Consider the following 13,849-nt stretch of genomic DNA (forward strand, 5'->3'; position numbering starts at 1 on the left):
TCGACGAGGCATTCGTAAAACCGTAGAACGAGCCTAAATTCGTGGACATTACGAAAAATTCGGAATAGCTGGCAGGTATATGTGGTGCTAGGCGTCACATGGGCCATACGTCCCCCCTTCCGCGTAACATATAGCAGACGTGTTGAGGTTATGTCGGCCCGAAAGCCAATCAGGCGTCTTCTCTAATAGCCGGCGACGCTGTATATAATCTGAAATATACTGGAGCAAATCCGCAATTATTTCCGACGTACCAGCCATTCGATGGTCCTGCGAAACATCTCAACATGTTTTTTACGATAACAGTATTCTACTGTTCCAGAAAATTTCACCCGTCCTCGTCGTTTTCTAAGTATACACGGTCTCTTCGTGCAAATGCACTGCCTGCTACGCGGTAATTCCAACGCAATGCGTTGGGAAGCCACGTGACTGCCTTCTTCAAATTGCAAATACGGATCGATCAACGACAGTTCTCCGTACGCCGCTCACAACCAAACTAGTAGCTTCTGCAGATGTCGTCCTTCTTCACAACGGCATCTTTCTCGAGTAGGAGGCAAAGAGGGACGCATACGCATTTATTTACCCCGAAATGTAGATGTTAACTTTTCCGGCGGGAGCTAGAGGCTACTACAAAGCGTTTAGGATGCTGTACAACGATTACTACCCGAATGTAAAAACAAAAACAAAAAACAAAATCTAAAGGCAATGTAGGTCTGAACACAATACACGGTATGCGCTACACTTTCAGTGTACGACCATGTAGCAAACGCACATTACGAGCAATTTGGCCGTTACATACACCGCGTACACGGAGGGGAGAAAAAAAACAGATGCATCACGCATTGCGAACGGACTACAACGTAAGCAATTCCTCACACAGGCCATTTGACAATGCACGTCCGACAAACAAGGACAGAATGGGGACACATCCGGAATACAAAGGCAGAGACGGCGGGCATGTAGCGACAGCCTTGTTTACTTTAAGAGATGAGACAAATCGTGCGCGGATCTCGGGACCAATTGCATCGTGACACGCGCCCTACTCAGTGTGCACGTCTACAAGGGTGCATCCGCAAGGAACTCGACAAAAAATAAATAAACAAACAACAGAGAAAGCAAATCGCCCGACGCAGTGGGTTTCACACGAACTAAACGATTCGGCGCGTCCCTTGTCTAAACGCCAAGGATCCAGGCCTCACTCGGTGCTCTTATAAACGCGGAAGCGAGAAGTATAGCCGCGCAGTTGAATCGGACGGCCATGTTTGTAACCGCAGCTTTTTGGTTGCTTGCTTGCTTGCTTGTTTGTTTGTTTGTTTACTGTGGCAGTTTATGGGTGAAAAAGAAAGATATTTGTGTTAGAGAACGTAAGCAGGACTCGTTGCAATGAAAAACACCTCGAAGTAGAAAAAAACAATAATAAAGAAAAGGAAACGAAGAAGCAGAGAAAAGGAAACGACCGTAACAAACATTCCTCAAAACTATTCACCATTTAGGCTGTAATTACGTCACGGGAAATACTCATCATAAATTTTTTGGTTCCCTAGCTTTTCTTTTGTTTAAATTTAATTGGATATTCCTACATTCCCGGTACTTGCGCGTCAGGAACGCTGCAGTACGCCGTCACGCATTCCAGAGTGTGCACTCATTAATATATATATATATATATATATATATATATATATATATATATATATATATATATATATATATATATATATTGACACGTGTACTTATCTTTATCGGGCAACTACGTTTCGCCGCTTAACTGTAATCACACAGCGAGGGACGCGCCTGCATGTACCCGACGTTTCTGGAAAGTTATCGACGCTTCTATCCGCGTGTCTGTTGTCGCCGAACCTTGTGTTATCAGATTTCATCGCGTGACACGAATGGTGTCGAACTTTGTGGAAGACACGCGGGTCCCATCAGTTAATCTGGAACATTCGACGACTGATCTATAAAAGCCGACGCGCTTGACCCGCTAATCAGATTTCCGACGATCGCCGACTGTGTTCGCCGCTTTCGTTGTGCTAGAAGTGTAGCCTGTTTTGTGGGCACAAGTTCGCCCAATAAAAGTTAGTTTTCTCGTTCACAGTATTGCTACTGTGTTCTTCTACGTCACCACCACGTGACAATATATATATATATATATATATATATATATATATATATATATATATATATATATATATATATATATATATACACCCTTTAAGGGCGTACCTTATGTGGAAACAATAATATTCATCTATGTTGCTCGCAGTTCTACCTCTAACGCTGCGAGCGTGGTACTTCCTCCTCAGAAATCTTACGGGACGCTGAGACACGCACTTAGGAGTGTACACTCTTTAAGAAATACTCCTCTTAAGGCGTAATTTCATCACAACAGTAATATTGGTCAATCTTGTTGGCGGCTCATCTCTTCAGTGCTGTGCGCACGGCATTTTCTTGTCGGTAATGCAAACGGTAGTTTGCGGCACTCGTATAAGGGTGTGTGTACACTCATTAAACAAAGTACACCTTTTAGGGCGTACTTTGTCAATACAAAGAACGATCGTCATCAATCTTGTGTGCGCGTGTTTCCTTGATACTGGCAATACAATTTCTACACGCGCACGTGACTGGTTTTACCGGTCACGTGATCACCTGAAACCAGGTCATCAGTCAAAACTTGTCTTCACATTGTGCATACGTATCAAAAACACATTGCCGAAAAAAAAAAGATACTGCCGAAAATAATAAAAAATGCCACTGCGATAGAAAAAATAAAGAAGCACTTGACAATGACTGAAACCTCGCGTTTTCACGACGACTCGAAATTGGTGCGCGTCTTCAGCAAGCTATAAAGCTGATTTACATACAGGACACACCTGCGTAACCAGGCAAATGCACGGTATACCTGTTTTCGCACGGCGGGAGCCAGTCTGATGACAGTGTGCATTGCGGATAGAAAAAAAAAAGGGGGGTGGGGGGGGCTTCATGCGAAGAAGCGTTTTAGCGCGAGAAAATCAGGAGAAAAAAATAATAAAATACCGCGCATCAGCGTCATCATTCGAAGTCCCTGTGCAATCTCCAGACGTATCTGGCAATTAGCCGACTGGTTTTTACACGACGCCGCGCTACTGAAAATACCGGCAGTGAGAACTTGTCAGAATGCTGTTGGGTCGAACCCGGTTATAAGGAACAGACTCGTTCGTATGGGCTAAAAACCGTTCGATATATCAGGGAATTCGATATACTCAAACTCGCCCATAATGGACTCGAACGAACTTTTTGTGATGCGTTCGTTATGTGCGAGTTCGTTATTCTAGAGAAGAAAAGAAGCAAGGATGAAATCAATAAAAAGAAAAAGAAAAAAACTACCCGTATAGCAGCCAGCAAGTTTCATCATCAGCCAACTGTTCATCAGCGTCACTAAGGATGACGATTCGACAGGAGCTCGCTTCGACATGCTCCAGATAGGCTTTTGGAATATGCTTCCGCGAATTCTCGTAAACATGCTCGGAAAAGCAAAAAAAAAAAAAAAAACCTTTCTGCAAGCGGCTTCATGGCGCAGCCAGGCGATGCCCCGACTTCGGTATATTCGTTTTCTGTTCATTACGAGTGAGTTATATCAGTATAGGTCAGGAAGGTTCACGTGTTCGATATAGAGAATAGTTCGCTTTATCCGGCTTCAACTGCAGTCCTGCATTAAAAGCACCGGTCAAAAAGTAAACAAATGGATACCAGGATATCGCTACCAGTAGTACTATACCCTATGGAAACACCAGACTATACTGGTAACCGCGTGAAGTACACGATCACTACCCTAATATGTTCATCTGACGTAAACATCTAATTTTATAAGTGCAGGTTTACATTATTCTTCTTTCCTTTTTTTTGGGGGGGGGGGGGAAGCAGTTGTGCCTGGACGCTCGCAAACTCGTTAATGCAGGTGTGTACCTTTCTTCGTCTTCCCGCGCTTATTTTATGCGTGCGTGTCTATTAAATGTATGCGGAACTATGTTCCTGTATGCTGAACCTAGTTCTTTCTAGTATTTTTTGAATGTGTGCTATTTAATGTGTGTCAAATGTCTTGTGTGACCCCAAATTTTCTTCAAGCTGCAATGTGTGCAGCTTTTCGTCCGAGGCCCCTTCTTCTTGATGCAGAACAAGTAAACAACTGAGAATTACATTTAAAAAATAAATAAAGAAAGAGAAAGTTATAGGGCAGACGTGACGTAAGCGTAAATGTAAGTACGTTGTTATGTGCACTCAACATGGCTATCACTCAAGGACAGATGATGACTCTGAACCTTCATGGGGACTGACAAGTGCTTACCTGTTTTAAAATGCGCGTGCCGCTGCTCCGATCAGTGCATCACTCCTTTCCGCTTCATCCTAAGAGAAACGATAAAAAGGAACAAGGAAAACGTTAAAAAAAGAAAAACGGTCACTGCTTTGCGAAGTCAGGTGGCGCCCCCTATGAAAGAGCGAAATCGAGCCACCACAATCACTTCACAGTGTCTGTGGAATTCATACGAACAAACAAACAAACAAATACAGAAAAGAAGAGAAACAAGAAAGGTAACACATGCGTGTGCGTGTACGTAGAAAAACAAGCAAAGCTATAGCTGAGGGCCACTTATATGTTGTCGGCGGATCACCGAATCAGGGCAACTGCACTGACCTCGCTGGAAACGTTGGTGCGGAGTTACCAAGATGTTAATTTCGTGCTACAATTTATGCACTGCAGGAATTTGCTGTTATTCTTTTAAATGTAATGAAGGTCGAAACAACGTGTTCCGAAGAGCCACTAGAATTCACTCCTTCCCTCGAAATGCAAGAAACTGCATTAAATTCAGCCGGCTGCCCAATGAGAACGTTTCTGCGTTTGACAGTTCTTTGAATACAGAAATCGTATTTGCCACCGCCTAATCTCCTCTTCCTAAACAGCAGATTCATATCTCTCCTAGACCGATGAGCAGACCAAGACTTTATAGCTGACAGAAGCGAAAAACCTTAGGAAAGGGTATCGCTGCTACACATCAGAAGAAATGGTCTTGAGCGAGGACTCCGTGAATAACGACGAAGGACCGATCATTTATTCGCTGCTATCTATAGAAGGACAACTTGATCGAAGCATCTCTCGCTGTGGTCTTCGAACCCGCCCACTTAATGGCGCAACCCTTTTATTACCCGTCAAGTGCCCAGCTGGCTAACTATACTTCGAAACAAAGTTTCCTCGTTTACGGGTAAACAGCCTTATCTAATGGGAAAAAAAAAACCTTACTCGCGGGACGCTGTCGACAGCGTCACTGTTTGTAGCCGAAGACGCGAAAACGGAATACGCAAATGCGGCAGAAAGTTAATACACTCCCCAAGTCTCTGTGTTGCAACCGTATGCAAATGCTATGTATATGCAGCGACAGAATTTGGCTACTGCCCAGCTTGGTAAAAACGTCGTCGTCGTCGCGGTGGCATAATGGCCAGTTGGCCTCTTAGTCACTCGTCGAAGGCGCTGAGATGAGTAGGAGCACAAGCGGGAACGGCACTTTTTCATTGAGACGCGCGTCGCCGGGCCGGATTAGACCCCAAAAGCCATCTGTCGCCAAGCTTCGCTGTCCTAGATTACACTCGCCGTGACCAAGACGCCGCCTAGAGGGCGCTCCTACAAGCGTCGCACACTTACCGAACCTGTCCGGCTAACAGGTTTCTTTTTGTTTTTCTTGTCTTTTTCTTCTTTTCCGTTGAAATAATGAGCATTTGTCCGTTCCTCCCGTAAGTAACGTTGATTACTTCCTCCATGCTTTTCTTGCTAACTGGTTAGGCTTAACGAAAAGAAGCCGTTGGCCGAATAGCTTTGGTCGTCCGGGAAACGGACGATCCGGTGTGGCCCGGCAATGTTTATTGCTATCAGAGGAGTAATTATTACGTATATAAATACACTAACACTAAGCTACAGTAGTGTTCCCATGGCCACAGCGAGTTTGTTAGGAAAGACCTTACTGCAAGAACTTATGCTGTTTACGCATACGATAATGAATTACGAAACAGGACACATAATCGAGCGCGAACAGACGATCGAAGGAAAAAAGGCAGAAAACTTGCTCAGCCTTCTGCAATTTATCGCCTGCCTGCGCCTGATTGCTGTGAGCACAGTCCACGCCCTATATCGGCTAAGCGGGACCGATGATAGCAGTGCACAAAGTAAACTTAATTTGTTAGAACAACGTAGTGCCACATAGTGCAGCTGCCTACTCCCTAATTTAGACTTGACTGAACAATCGTTGGCCGCATACGGTTGGTCGTGCAAAACACGGACGTTGCAGTGTGGGTCAGTAAAGATAATCGTATTGCAATACGGGCTCGTGTTTACTATTCGCTGTTACACACCTATACGTTAACATTAGGCAAATGTAAATCCTTCAATGGCTACGAGGACATTGTTTAGAGTAACTATGAAGATATATATATATAGTTGAAGCAGACGAAATGAAGGTATACCTGTCAGTGTACAGAAGTCGACGCGGAACAGACGAAGCAAATCTATTTCTGCCGTCCGCAATCCGTCGTCTCTCCGTTCCCGATTTCGCTCTGTGTGCGACTTAAACAACGCACGTCTACCAATTATCCTAGAGAGTTAGTGAAACAAATTAAGTGCACTTTTTTCTAAAAACAACTGCTTCTCGACATTTTTGGGCCGAAAAGGAAGCGAGGCGACCGCGTTGGAAGATCGCATTGGAAGACAACACGAAGAACGTGGTCGCCTCCTCTGACGCGTACCGAATTCTATATATCCACACCAGGGGTCACTCGCTGTGCCCCCTCTGCTAGAAACACGCCGAATCAGCAAGCGCACGCCTAGAATCCACGATTCCCTACCTGCAGCTTCAACGAAGCCCCGAAAACCCGTGCACGAAAGGTTCATAGACACAACATACGTTTTATCGACCACTCGGTGGGTGGCTTTATCGCCTTTTCTTTTTTTTTTTTTTTTTTTGTAGCAAAATAAGTATAACGATGGAGCGAAGGGGATACCCACAGAATGGAACACCTGTTTCCTCGAAGCAGGAAAGTAGTGTCGAGCTAAAAACAAGGAGGCCCGTAGAACCATTTCCATTTCTCGTTTTCCTCTTGTTCTTGATCAGAACGATGGTAGAGAAGGTATCGAGCTTTTTTTGTTTCTTCCTCTACGTAGCCGGGCTTCACCTACACTAGCGGTGGGCGATCGCCACTTGCAGTCTATAGCTTATGGGTAGCTAGCTGTGTCCGGATATAGGTACACCCTGTACAGCTGCGCCATCTCGTCGCTGGGAACAGGCCCGGACAAAAGGCGATTCCTCAAATCGCCGCCGACACTTTGTTTCGTGTAACGAGCGAAACATGGCAAGAAAAAAAAAAGGGGGGGGGGGGGGTACCAGTGCGGGCCATTTCGTTCCGTCGTGGCGCGATTTTTGCGGACGTCGGTCGTTTAAGGCGCCGCGGCTCTGAAGATGCATCGCGCGCGTGGTTCGGAGCTCTGCGTGCGGGAAGATTAAGCTAACGACGTCATAGAGCTGCAGGTGGAGAAAGGAAGCGTTCCCTTATCGAGCCGCGAGGACTGAGAGAATAAACTGCTGTTCCCAATGTCGAGCAGTCGGTGGGAAAGACACGAACGCGTCGTTGATGAATCGCGACCGCAAGCGAGAAAGCCTGCGTCAACGAATGACCGGATGTAAACGCCACCTTAGCGGGGACACTGGGGAACACGCGGCGCAGTGTGTGTGGGAAACGCAGAGCAGAAGTCGACAATTAGTGTTAGCGAGGGCTGATGTGAAGACCGGCAATTAAGTTGATCAGAGGTACTGATAAGGAGATAGTTGTGATAAGACAATTGATCAGAAAACCGTTGTAGACCGGTGTTGCGTCAGTGCTGTCTTTGGTGATGGTGGTGTGGTTCTTGCTACAGACGTCGTCAGCCAAGCATTCTGGGCCAACTGTATCCGCTGCTCAATGACGGTTTCGACATGCAATAGAGAGAAACTGTCTCACTGTCATTATCGGCAAGAAACCAAGGAAAAAAAAACATTTGAAACACTACCTTATTTCGCCTTCTCTTGCTGTCCATTGATTGCTGCTACAATTCCTGCACTGTGATACCATAGCAATGACGTCCCAACTCGTCTAAGCTTCATATACTTGGATAGGAGAACAGTTGTTCGGCATGATGTTCTCTGACGTGTGAGCTATGGCAGAGGTCTATGGCAGGGGAACGGTTCACCAAGCGTCCATCAAATTACCGTCTTGGAGGAAGGCGACTATCAGGCTCAAGGATCCCTCCCCGACTATTATGGTCCGTTTAGTAAATACTACGTGATGAAAGCTTGTGAATGAAATGTCGCTTGGTTGCAGGAAGAGTGCTGTTTTTATTCGTACATGCTATCGCGCAAAGCCTCGTCTTTCTCAATGCTCCGCCAATGTCAAGCCACACGAATGTGCCCCGTGTTTGCACGTGTTAAAAACAAAGGTATCCGCACATAATTATTCGACCATGTACGCGTTAGGCTTGGTGCCAGCGACTCCGTCAGAACTCCACCGGTGATATCCATTCGAATGGATATCACCGACGTCCAAGGCCTCTCTGCATAATGGAAAGCAGACGACTCCAGTTATCAGGAGCCACGTCGCGAGACTAGGACGCATGCTCCTATCATTTCCGCAGTCGGCTGTTCTCTTCTGGAGCCGACGATATAAATCATCACCACAGACAGACGGTATATTAGCGCACGGACATGTTTGCGAAGTCGCAGACGCTTGCGACGCACTTCCGTCCATTGTGTCCCATCTTTCAAGGATGACCGCCATATGCTACAGTGCGGAATCTGATAAGTTGGAGCGCGAGCTCCTGGACAGCATCGAAGATGTGACCTTCCCTTTGTGTTTGGAAATTGCACAGACAGACGGTGGCACCGGCACACATTAAAGAAGGGTGAAAATTTTGATTGGTCCCTATGACGATCTCGACGACCTCACGGGCGGCGCGTTGGATTAGGGCCCGGCGTACTTCGGGAGGCCGGACACTAAGGAGAAGTACTATATACGCGTCAGTTTAGACTGGTATTCTTCCAAAACACTATCCTCGTTAACTTCGCAGCAAAAGGTCGATTACTCGAATTTATAAAATGGAGACCAAACAAAGTTCTTTGTTGTTGTATTGTTTTAATTCCGAGCCGAAACTTTAGCGCCGGTACATGACAATGTGATGTCATCGATTTGAATGTACTTTCTCGTATTTGGGCCGTTGTGTCTCCGTAAAGCTCTCGAAACTTGCTGAGTTTAGTATTTGGCTCCCTTACAATACGATATATTCCATCTTTACCGATGAAAAGTTAACCTGGGCCCGAGCAGACGGCGTACAAATCCATGACGTCACGGTCAGCAGGTGCGGGTGCTACAAGGTGGCCCACCCGCACCTTTTTCTGGCTTACAAGTTACCGAGCCTCCTTTCGGCACACCGTAACAGCAAACTTTCTGTTGTCGTGAAGGCGTAACATATTTAGACAGCTCAACTTATCTTTTTTTTTCTTCAGTGTCCATTTAAAAGTTTTTCGAATGACACCGGCCGTTCTGGGCAGCTGTAGAGCCACTGGACTGCAATACGAAATTATGCGAAAAAAAAAGAAGGTCACGGCAATACCTATGCCAGGACGCATACCAGGCCGTTTTATTATTTCTTTTTTTGCTTTTTTTCTCTGCAACGGACCGAACAATCAACCGAGCCAAAGACAGTGGCTAGCCTAAAAGCATATGTAAATATCGCGTCTTCAGCTAAGCCTTAGGCCACGCAAACGATATACGTGCTGCTGGCCCCTTTTGGCACAACAGTGTCGCTACTGGGGCTTCGCCTACTTACAGCCTGAAATGCGAACGCTACGACAAGGAAAGACCGCGGATGCGCGCGACAAGACATAATGCTGCTGCAATGCGTCGAGACAGAGGAGTTTGCGTGAGCTGGAGAATAGCGTGTACGCACGTCGCACGAGAAGACGAGTGCGCTTCATTAAGTCGCGATCTGCGCATGCTCACGAACAGGCGAAGCCCTTAATTGGCTGTGCGCGCGCAGAGTGGTTGCGTGCGCACCCCGCTGCAACTTTCGACCAAAAGGCGAGCGGCTGTCACTGACTTGGGAAGCCCTTGCTCAGTGGAAACACCGCAAGCGCAGAGCGACCACAGACGCTAGTGCATTCGAATTCCAGGTATAGAGCACTGCTAATAAGGCCGAGAAGTGTAGTGACACCACCAGTTAGCTAAGGTTGGTTAAGTATACACCAAGTTCGAAGCCCCCCACCCTACTCCTTATTTTGATAGGTCTGGGACTGGACATGTGGACAGCGTCAAAGCGCCTAAGCGTCTAAGTCAGTGGACGAGACCTGAATTATTGCTAGCTGAGCCAACAGAGATGGTACAGATCTCTGACGCGCGATTTGCCGTCTTATTATATTACAGGCAGCCGGCCAAATCGCGAAGCTCCCGTTAGAAACGTTATCGACTCCGATTCTCTCACACACACACACACACACACACACACACACACACACACACACACACACACACACACACACACACACACACACACACACACACACACACACACACACACACACACACACACACACACACACACACACGCACGCACACACACACACACACACACACACCAGTAGCACCGTCTCCCAATCCTTTCAGTCGTCGTGTGGGTACTCTTCGCGCTACATGCAGTGTACAAGAATGCCATACTAGCTAGCCCTTCATAGTCTGCCATTTTGATTGTCATAATCCGGTACTACTTTAATTAGCTTGCGTGTCGCGCATTCTTCTGTGTTTCGCGCATGTGGCGTGCGTGTCATTCCGTTACTCATCACTCTCACGTTGGGCACAGCATGCTTCAAACCTCTCCAAGATTCACGCTAAGGAGCCTTTCACTCTCTCTGAAGAAAATTGAGTTCAACAGAACGGGGAGAAAAAAACAACCACGTTTACAAAAGTAATTGTGAGAAGTGTGCGGTACGTGATCGATGCCGTAGTGACTTAACTCTCACCACCCGGGCTGCCTTAACGCGGACAGAGAACGCGCACAAGATAACGAACCGAAATAAGCCCCGCTATGTATACGTGACTTGCGCGTGACTTTGAGAGACGGCCCCTGCGGGACAATTAAAGGGTTCCGGACAGCTAACGGAAAGAATACAGACAACGCGGGCCATGCCCGCAGAGAAAGTGCTGGAGCTTTACCAGGAAGTCAACGCAGCAATTAAGACAAGTACACGTATATATACACACTACGCACTTTTCACGGCAAGCAGTGCACGCAATGAATTGCGAGGCATGGCACGTCTGCAAAGGACGCCGGGAAAAAAAAAACAATGCGTTGTTGGTGCTGATAACAATCGGTTCCACGCTCAGCTCCCGTGCGACGGTGCTTTCTTTCACGCGGTTTCCCGACTGTGCGAGACTTCCGAGGCGTCCCGCTGTACACACGTGTCACGGCCGAGCGCGGATCGAGAATAGTTACGGTGATTACGACACGGCTTCCGACATATAGACTTAACCGTGCTCCGAGCGAGAAGGCGAATGGGGAGGGGACAGGGACTGCCTTTTTTTTTTTTTTTTTTTGGCATTCTGCATTCAGTAGCTCGTTGCGTGGTCGATCCTCAGTTCTCCCCTCCCCCTTTCTTCTTCTTCTTCTTTTGAAATTCAGATAAATGGTGAAGTTGTCGTCATTGCACTGGCGACGGCTACGCTTGTTCACTTGGTCGTTGAATGGGATTTAGAAAAATAAAGATATACAAATCCTCGCCAAGTGATCATACTCCAACCAAAGAATACGTATCGATAGTTGGACAGTATAAAGGCGGACGTCCCGTCTCGACTCCTCGTATGTGTGAAGTACAACAAGTTTGTTTGGGACGTACGAACGAAGCCCAGCTGCACACACGAGAACGCGACGCTCCTAAGTACACATGTGGGGCGACCATTCCTCACATACATGTGACAGCCATCAAAAGAAACCTTGAAGTGCTTTCACTGCCTTGTGGTGCACTTTTGATGGCCATGAGCCTAACGCGTTCTTTTCTTCTAACAGGGATATACTGAAAGTAACTATAGGTTAGTATTACAGGTTACTCGGGGGTTATCACTCCCCGAATAATCATCATCGTAACCAGAAATTTTATGTTCATTGCAGGACGAAGGACTCTCTCTCGAGTTACCCCTGTCTCGCGCCAGATGATTCCATCTTATGCCCGCAAACTTCTTTATTTCATCAAATTACCTGTTTGTCAGCGGTCTTCGACTTCGCTTCCCTTTTTTGGCACCCATTCTGCAACTGTAATAGGCCGCCCGTTATCTGCCCCACGCACAACACGGTATGTCCAACTCCCTTTCTTCATCTTTAATCTCAACTATATATCTACACCGCTGTCTTCGTTTCTCTTCCCTGATCAAAATCTGTTCGCAAATCTGTCACTGCGATCACCGGTGCCCTATATTTAAATAAAGTATTTCGTACGAGCCTATGCACAAACAAGCGATACACAGTCATCCACACTTTTCTCCAGAGCGCTGAATGAGGCCTTGGCACTCTTTGGCCACACTTGGCCCTTACGCCAATAAACATCCAATAACCCACGAAATCAATCAATCAGCGCTGAATGAGTGCGTTGGGATGCAGAGAAATCGATATCTATGCGTCGCTGGCTCATTCGATAGGCGATGCCCGTGACCACTATAGCCGAAGCCACAAGGACACCCGGGAACGTAGTATTCAGCCCGGTGTATCTTGAACCTATCAGCGGTTGTGTTATTCCTCCGCCTTAACTCTGCAACCCAGCGCCCCCTTCGCTGTATCCAGAAGTGTGGACGACCGCTGGAGTATGGGTCTCAAGCCAAAGAGGTTGCCAAGACAGGGCTAAGACAGGGCCACTCGACGCGCGACAACGCGTTCGGTAGTCGGCGCAAACACTGCAGGGTAAGGAGCAGGCCGCAGCTTTTTCGACTCGGAGAGCAAAACAAATGCGCAGCGGAGAACGCAGAGAAGAAATGCAAAAGTGTGGCGTTCCCTTTCAAACAATGGGGTGTCCAGGCCAGCGGGGCGGCGGGCCTGGCCGAAAAAGCGCCGCGGCGTAATACTGTACGAGCAGCACCGCGTATAACGCCCGTCCTCCCAAGCGTGGCCGGCCGCGGTATTATTTATATATCTGTGCGCGTTTCTGTACGGTTCCCGCCGAGCTGCCGTGGCATTGTCTGGATGGCCGCAGCACCTCGTTACACCTTAGTTCGGTGCAGTCTTGAGAGAGAGAGAGCGGGCGGCTGTCGTCTGCCAACCAGGCTTAGTTCCTGATGCAGTCTTTGGGAGCCTTGTCTAGTTAACGTCCTTCCTGCCTTCCTATATTCTTATCTCTCTCTCTTGTCTCTCTCTCCCTCTCTCTCTCTCTCTCTCTCTCTCTCTCATATAACGGATTGTATGACAAAAGAATAGTGAACTGAAACTCAACTGAAAAGACTTTAGAGGGAGCTCTCTGACGCCGAGATCGCTCGGTTACCATGGGAACGATCGGAATATTATGCAGATTCGTGTTATCTTCGTGCTATAGAGGCACCAAACGTTCTGTCAGTGTAATTTCTCACGCTCCATTTTTCTAAAATTTCAAGCAATGATATCCTTCTACGCGAACGAAGGTAACAAATTTCTGCACCCGTTCACAATCCCAGCGAATTGTTTGACGTATAACTCATTATTGTATTGAAAACTATCAATTTTCAAACTCACAAAGCCCTTTGAAGCCAGAAGGGCGAAGTTTAGGCGAATCCAAGAACTGGCCATCATTTTCAT

At 46.9% G+C, this 13,849-nt stretch overlaps 1 protein-coding gene across 3 annotated transcripts in view; it reads right to left on the reverse strand.

The window, feature by feature from the left end:
* The window catches only part of LOC126539207 (uncharacterized), a 161,083-nt gene that overhangs the window by 44,124 nt on the left and 103,110 nt on the right, over positions 1–13,849 (reverse strand). For all 3 annotated transcript variants that reach the window (XM_050185956.3, XM_055075248.2, XM_050185955.3), the window contains exon 2: positions 4,319–4,377. The gene's annotated coding sequence lies outside the window, so the exon portion shown is untranslated. The remainder of the gene's footprint in view (positions 1–4,318; positions 4,378–13,849) is intronic.

Source organism: Dermacentor andersoni, chromosome 11 (genome assembly GCF_023375885.2).
Source record: "Dermacentor andersoni chromosome 11, qqDerAnde1_hic_scaffold, whole genome shotgun sequence".
Classification (NCBI taxonomy): domain Eukaryota; kingdom Metazoa; phylum Arthropoda; class Arachnida; order Ixodida; family Ixodidae; genus Dermacentor; species Dermacentor andersoni.